The sequence below is a fragment of the Triticum aestivum genome, chromosome 6D (genome assembly GCF_018294505.1).
Source record: "Triticum aestivum cultivar Chinese Spring chromosome 6D, IWGSC CS RefSeq v2.1, whole genome shotgun sequence".
Taxonomy (NCBI): Eukaryota; Viridiplantae; Streptophyta; class Magnoliopsida; order Poales; family Poaceae; genus Triticum; species Triticum aestivum.
Genome location: NC_057811.1, coordinates 313,333,700 through 313,341,345, shown reverse-complemented (window position 1 = coordinate 313,341,345; position 7,646 = coordinate 313,333,700). Strand labels below are relative to the sequence as shown.

The 7,646-nt window shown below is 46.9% G+C and overlaps 1 long non-coding RNA gene across 2 annotated transcripts; it reads right to left on the bottom strand.

Moving 5' to 3' along the window:
• Positions 1 to 432: 432 nt before the first annotated feature.
• Positions 433 to 4,123, bottom strand: LOC123144829 (uncharacterized). 2 transcript variants are annotated; one of them, XR_006471962.1, is made up of 4 exons: positions 3,823 to 4,123; positions 2,967 to 3,746; positions 2,094 to 2,611; positions 437 to 1,099 (listed from the first exon to the last, which is right to left on the bottom strand). It is a non-coding gene; the product is annotated as an uncharacterized lncRNA (long non-coding RNA). The 2 variants fall into 2 exon arrangements; XR_006471961.1 differs by having other exon boundaries at positions 433 to 1,099; positions 2,094 to 3,746.
• Between the last annotated feature and the right edge of the window lie 3,523 nt (positions 4,124 to 7,646).

The window sequence follows — 7,646 nt, the reverse complement described above, 5'->3', positions numbered from 1 at the left end:
GTCGATCCAGAGCAGATCGAGGAGCGCCGCCGCTGTATCCCCGTATCCTGCCCTTCCCCCTCCCGTCTCTCTCTAATTTCGTCACCGCGTTCTCATATGAGATCAGGGACACACACGCCCAGTAGTGGTCAGGATTTGACCCTTTGTTGCCTTTCCCTTTTACTTGCTGGGTTCAATTCAGGATTTGACCCTTTGTTCGCGCCGCCCAGGATCCCTCGTTGCTCCTCAATTGTTTCTCTCCCATGTATTGTCATCCCGTTTGTTTGTTTTTGAGGAGGCTGTTTGATAATACAGACAATGTGCAAACATATTTAAATAGATGAGAATCTGTTTAAAGGAGCGAGGTGGGACTATTTCACACGAAATTACGAACGACCAGAATTTGCGTGCGTGCAATCCGTGGTTTAGTATTATATTATAGGTGGGCCTGTGCCAGCTCATGGGCTGGATCGTTCGCTTGCCTATCTCAGTGCCGGTGCCGAACGAAACTGACTTACGAACAAAACGGTGGACGGACGAAAACGGGTGTGGATGAGGTACGAGCCGAATTAGTACCACCTTGCTTATATGTTTTAAATCCAAAGTGAAAGCGTATTATAACATGAGAAGAAAGCGTATTGTGACGGTGAACCCGACAAAGTCAATTAAATCCAAAGTGAAAGCGTATTATAACATGAGAAGAAAGCGTATTGTGACGTGACGGTGAACCCGACAAAGTCGATCCGTGCTTTATTATATAAAAAATAAAAATATAAATAAAAAATAAAAAATAATATATACTAGCAAAAATGCCCGTGCGTTGCAACGGGAGAAAAAATGTCACGACCCTAACCCGATAAGTATTCCCTCTCATCCCACACACGATCAAAAATCTATCCTCGACCAAAAATCTATCTTACTGACCTGTTCATTTAATCAAATCGAGACTCATGCAAACTCGAGACTCTGAATATTCAGGATGCGGAATGGAGTGCAGAGTTGAAATCCTAGAATAGAAGTACAACTGTACATGAGGAGGGACATGAACAACCTCGTTCGCAGAATGGCCTTCATGGCGAACTGACCCAAAGATGATGATGTAGATCTTGCGGATGATGAACTGAAAGAAACAAGAAGACCAGGATAAAAAACAACCAACGATAACTTTGGCAAATTTTCAGCATATCAGAATCTGAGGAAAGCATGAACACATTAGCGACAATATATGTTAGACAAAATAATCAATTTATTTTATAAACTTAATACCAGCCAATCAGTGCTGTTATCTCGTCGCTCCAACTTTTTGATCTACTCTGTGATGATATTCTTATAGAAGGCTTTAGATTGCAGCTTCTGGAGGCAGTAACAACACAAGTGATCACAAAAACAAGCAGGAAAGCACCGGTTGCGATTTCCAAAACAATAAGCCAAGTCAATTGCTGGACTTTAACATGCTTATGCTCAGAAGTATTATGTTTTCATTGAAAAATCACTCACTTTTCTTTTGATTGCAGAAACTGAAGGTTCATTTTTTAGTCACACTGTCCCAAGACACACCTCAACTTGTATCTTCAAATTCGAGCTTAGCATAGAAAGTGAGAATTTTTTTTAAAAGTTTAAGACATACACATGATCCAAGTCAACCAGTCTAGGCATGGTAAAGTCTACAAAGATGATTCACTACCTTACTGTGTTATCAATTGATGAAAAATTGGCACAGCTTCTAGGATAATCCTGCTAGTACAACTGTAACAGTTACAATAGTAATCTTGGTTTTTTCATTTGAATAAAAGAACACAAACCATCATGAGGCCCCTATGGAATCAGCACAACCATGATTCTGATCTCTCTTTTTTTTTTTGCGTGGACCATGATTTTGATCTGCTATAAGATTTATCCTTAAGTTCATAGTATTCAGAGTTCAGACCTCACCAGTGGAAAAACTCCTAGCAAAGCCATGTATGCGTGAAAGAAACATCAACAGTTAGTATTATCTAGATAATCATGGGAAGAACATATAAAATTAATAAAGTCCTAAAGGAATAAATCAAGCGTGGGAAATTTACATGGTTGCTAGCTAGCTAGCATGGGCTATTGGCCAATGAAACACGTACCGGAGGATCAATCAGGCATGATGTATGGTCGTTTCGTGCACATCTGGTTGGCTTGCTTCATCGTCGTTGCCGGCTACTACTTGTACATCTGGTCAGCTTGCTTCTTCGTACTTCTACAACAGTACCTTGCTCTGAAGTGGATTTGAGTTTCACTCACTCCCTCCAGATCCTCCCGAGGAGAGGCGCTCCTCACGCGGGAGACCAGTGCCCTCGCACCGCTGCACCCTGCCGCACCCTTCCTTCTTCTCCTACCTCTCCTCCTCCCTGGATCCTCCTCTGTCTCTCTTTTCTACCAGAAAAATCAAAGCCCCGCCATGACCTTGGAGCTCTCCCTGCCAGCCATGGAGGCCCGCCTCCAGCTGCAAGGACTTCGCCCGCGGCGCCGGATCCCTCATTCTCCCGCGCCCGCTGGATCCCGCCACCGCCATTCTGCACCGAGCAGATGCGTCGTCCCCAGCCTCTCGAGCAGCCGCGTTGACCTGATCCAGAAGCTGCGGTCGAGCAGCCTCTCATGTACCCTGAATTGTTAGCATGTAAGATTTCAAATGAAGTATACCCTTCAGTTTTAATCTAAATAAACAGCAAGATCCCTCCAGATCACAAACTCTTCATCCAGATCCATTCAACATCTACCAAATTGTCAGTGGGTGAGAAATTCAGGTTTTAATCTATTGCATGGAACCTCAGATGCATTCAACATCAAATGAAGTGTAATAATGGATCATAAAAATCACAAACATCCAGATCCATCCAGATCACAACTCTGAATAAAATTGCATAGAAGCTAATTTAGGAATAGTAAGCTGTCGATGCTTATGTATTGAATAAAAGAACAGCTTCAGACAGAGAAATAGGGATAGAAACAGGGGCTACCATTGATTTCATTGGCCTTGTTATACATAATTTTCTCCTGTTTTGGGGTCAGATCAAGTGGTTTCCCGTAAAGCACAAAATCCAATACTTGAATTAGCAGCAATTATACAATGCAGAGCTAAAAAATTGCAACAAAAAAAGGGGTGAGACATCAGAATAATAGAGACAACTAACAGAGCAGCTGCATACCACAGGCTGATACTTGTAAACATGTGGAAAAATTCAGAGAGGTTCACATGAAATACGATTCCGGCAAGGAACGATCGCCTCTGCTCAAACAGAAGCTGCAGCTAGCCCGCAGTTGTCTCTGCGTTCACCTCCTACATAGCTGCAAACATACCAATGAAGGATGAACCATTTTTTGTGCAGGGAGAGGCAGGAGGATGGACTGAATAAACCTTCCTCCTTCCAAAAACAGAAAGCCACCCAACCACATTAGCAAACATCCTTCCTTCCCTCCGTGAGGACCCAACTTTCTTCTGCAAATTGAAGATGATAGCAGCAAGCTTGGACCTGCAAGTCCCCGACAGCGTACATGGATGGAGAACCGGAGAGGCAGGGCTCGGCGAGCAGGGTCGGGGCATAGAGTGCGGCGGTCGCAGCCAGAGCCTCCACGTCCGTGTCGCCGTAAGCCGAGGCCGGATTCGACGCGTTGATTCTGACGCTGCCGCGCCTCCCGCGCGTCCTCCTCCTCCTCCCGGCCGTTGCCCGCGGCGGCGAGGAGAGTGCTGAGCAGCTCGTCGTGGTGGGCGGCGCGGCGGCCGGTGGCCATGGCTGCTCCTGTAGAAGAAGGGGAGAGGCAATCCTTGTGTGAGGGAGAGAAACAGAGGGGAAGGAAACGGAGAAGAGGGACAACCATAAGAGGGGGCGCGAGGCGTGGAGGTCCGGCTATGGTCGACGGCGGCGCGGCGGCCGGTGGCGAGGCCGAGCGCGAAGGCAGCGGGGCGGCGAGGGGCTCTGGATCGGGAGCTCCCCTCCCGATCTGGAGCTCGGGGGGCGCTGCGCGGGGGGAGGAGAGCCCGTGCGTCAGCCCACGAACGAAACGTTTTTTCACCGCAGACCACTCCAGTCAATCTGTGCTTTATATATATATATATACCGCCGTGACTTCGATCCAAATCAGAGGCACATGAGCAGGAGGAATCCGGCCGGCGGCGGCAGATGACCGGAGAAGTAGATCGGCGGCGGCGGCGCCCTACCCATACGCATCGAACGAGCCCGTGCTCGTGTGTGCTGCCCGCTAGTGTTTCCTTTTTTTCTCAGATTAGACATTTTAAAAAGAACTATGGGTTGAGCCAGCGCCAGCATACAACCGCTCACCTGGATTTTCTCTCGACAATCAACAATCAACAATGAATTCAGCAACCAACATGAATCAAGTCCCTGACGGCGAGTTCAGCAGCACATATAACAACTAACAAGAATTACTCAACAATCAAGAACCATCAAACAAATTCAGCAGCACATACAGATGCCTGACCCACGTCCCTCCTGCTTGCAACTCCATTGCGAGTGGTGAATCATGAAAAAAAGAGAAAATTTTGCATCACGGAGCAGAGTGGAAGGGCAGGAAGGATGGGGGGTTTGAGGAGTTACCATCCCCTGTCGCGGGAGAGGAAGCTGCGTTCTTGTAGGTGCTGAATATGGCGCTGTAACACCCCGCATGTAACTTGCCATATTTGTAACTCCGACTCTTGCCATTTTCGGCTATGTGATATGTTTTTCCCTCCGTTGTCGGGTTTTGTCTTTCGTTTTGTATTTTGTCATGTCATGCATTTTTATATCATGTCATCATGTGCATTGCATTCGCATACGTGTTCGTCTCATGCATCCGAGCATTTTTCCCGTTGTCCGTTTTTCAATCCGGCGCTCCTATCTCCTCCAGTGCACCCCTCTTGTTTTCTTTCGTGTGCGTGTGTCAAACTTTCTCGGAATGGACCGAGGCTTGTCAAGTGGCCTTAATATACCACCCGGAGACTACCGGTCAAGTTTCGTTCCATTCGGAGGTCGTTTGGTACTCCATCGGTTAACCGGGCATCCGCAAAGTCCATTTGATTGTCCAGCAAAAACCCCCTCCAAAACCAGCCTAAAACCCACCAAACTTTTTTCCATGCTCTAGGTCGTTCGATCACGATCGTGTGGGCGAAAACCGCACCTCATTTGGAGTCTCCTAGCTCCCTCTACCTATTTATATGTGGGCATCCCGAAAAACGAAATCACAGACGAACCCTAGAAATTTTCCCACCGCGCCGCCGGACAATGTCCGCCGCCGCGCCCCGGCGAATCCGCCGCCGCCACGTGGCGCGCCTCCACCGCGCCGCCGCCGAGGCCCGCCGGCCCGCTCCCGGCCCGTCTCCTCCCGCCGCTCGGGCTCCCGTGCGCCGCCGCACCCGCCGTTCGCCGCCGCGGTCCCGCCGGCCATCGCCGCCGCCGCGCCTCCGGCGCCGCCCCTCGCCGCCGGCGACCCCCCGCCGTCGCCTCGCCCGCCTCCGGCCGGCGCCCCCCGCCGGCCTCTCCTCTCCTCCCGCCGGCGAGTCCACTGCCCGAGCTCGAGCTCTCGATCCAGATCCGATCGATCCAGTACGTGCCCGTTGACTTTCTCGGCCCCCCTTTTTTTCCAAGTCCTGGAAATTCCTCAGCATGTGCCTCTGTTCCCGATGCGATAACTCTGCGCATGTAGCTCCAATTCGCGCGTGTAATATGTCAAATTGTTCGCCTCGTAATGATCTTCATTTTGTTCAATTGCACCATGTTCATTAGAGGTCATCTTGATGCCCAAATCTTCTTTGGAAGAGGGCTAGTTGCTGTTAATCTCTGGTTCTTATCAGAATTTGGAGATTTGTCATTTTTGTATCATTTAATCTGTGCATCTTTTGAGCCTGAGCTCTACATCTGTTTTGAAGTATGCCATGTCATCTTTCCAGTGTTATAGTCCATGTATTTTTGTGATCTCTGTGGTGACTAGCACAAGCATGCAAAGTAGGCCCCGTAATATTTCTGATTTCAGGGACTTAGTGATTTCTCTAAGTCCTTGTCTGCTGTAATTTTGTTGCCATATAAACTTGATGCTACAGAGAGATCCATGCATATTTTGGAGATATTCAGTAAGGTTGTTTTGTAGCTATAGTTGTAATTGATCCATTCCTGCAATTGTTTGCAATTATGGAGTGCCATAGCATGACTCAATCTTGCTCTACTTTTGCTATTAAATATTTCTGGCAGATTCTTAACATGATATGAGCTTATTGTAGTTGATCCATACATGCTATGCAATTGTTCTTGCCATATATAGCTTCATAAACATTCCATCTTGCTGTAGGTATGCTTGGTTTGTCATGAATTGCTCTGTAGTGAGTGCATCAAGCTCACAAAGAGGCCTACATATTATTATTTCTGCCATGCTCTGTTTTCTGCTAAGTCTGGAACCTGTTAACGAAACTTGCTATGTTTACATGCTTTCCATCATATCTTCTTGTCCTTTTTGGCTTATGGTCAATAAGGGACTTTTGTCATGTGCATTTAGTAGAACACTACCATACCTTGTTTTGCTATGTTAAGTTCCTGTATCATGTTGATTTTGTGCTCTGAACATTGCTACCTGATGATGATTTCTGTCATGTACAGTTTTTCACTAAGTCTGTGAACGTGTAATCTTTTGCACTTTTTCCATGCTTGTTTGAGCTTGATATGTTGTGAACTAGCCGTAGCTCAGTGTTCATCTTTTGTCAAGCATCTCCTGTAGTTTACTGTCATGCACTTTGTTGCTATGTTGGGGTGCTGTAGCATTGTTACTTGTTGCATTTTAAGTGCTATCTTGCTGTTTATCGCAGATTAGTGTCATTCTTGTTTTGCTCGCCATTTGCAAACCGTGCATCCGATTACAGTGATCTTTATATCGATTTCGACCGAAATCATCTCATCTTTCCAATGGAATGCTTGGTTTGCCAAGTTACTGCCATGTTCATCATTTTCCTTCCGGAGCACGCATATGCATCGCATATCATATTTTGCATTTCATACATGTTTTGCATCATGTTGCTTGCGCATTTCTCGTTGTTGATTGTGGTTCCGTTTGTTTGTATTCTTGTCTTGGGTAGAGCCGGGAGACGAGTTCGTGAACGAGGAACCTGTCGAGTACGCTTACGAGGATCAAGCTTTCGACAACTCTGAGAACCTTGCAGGCAAGATGACCACCCCTCGAAATCACTTCTATCTTTGCTATGCTAGTTGTTCGCTCTTTTGCCATGCTCGCTACCTATCACTTGCTATATCATGTCTCCCATTTTAGCCATGTCAGCCCTAACCATCCTTTCCTAGCAAACCGTTGTTTGGCTATGTTACCGCTTTTGCTCGGCCCCTCTTATAGCGTTGCTAGTTGCAGGTGAAGTTGAAGTTGTTCCATGTCGGAACATGGATATGTTGGGATATCACAATATCTCTTATTTAATTAATGCATCTATATATATTTGGTAAAGAGTGGAAGGCTCGGCCTTATGCCTGGTGTTTTGTTCCACTCTTGCCGCCCTAGTTTCTGTTATACCGGGATTATGTTCCTTGAGTTTGCGTTCCTTACATGGTCGGGTGATTTATGGGACCCCCTTGACAGTTCGCCTTGAATAAAACTCCTCCAGCAAGGCCCAACCTTGGTTTTACCATTTGCCGCCTAAGCCTTTTTCCCCC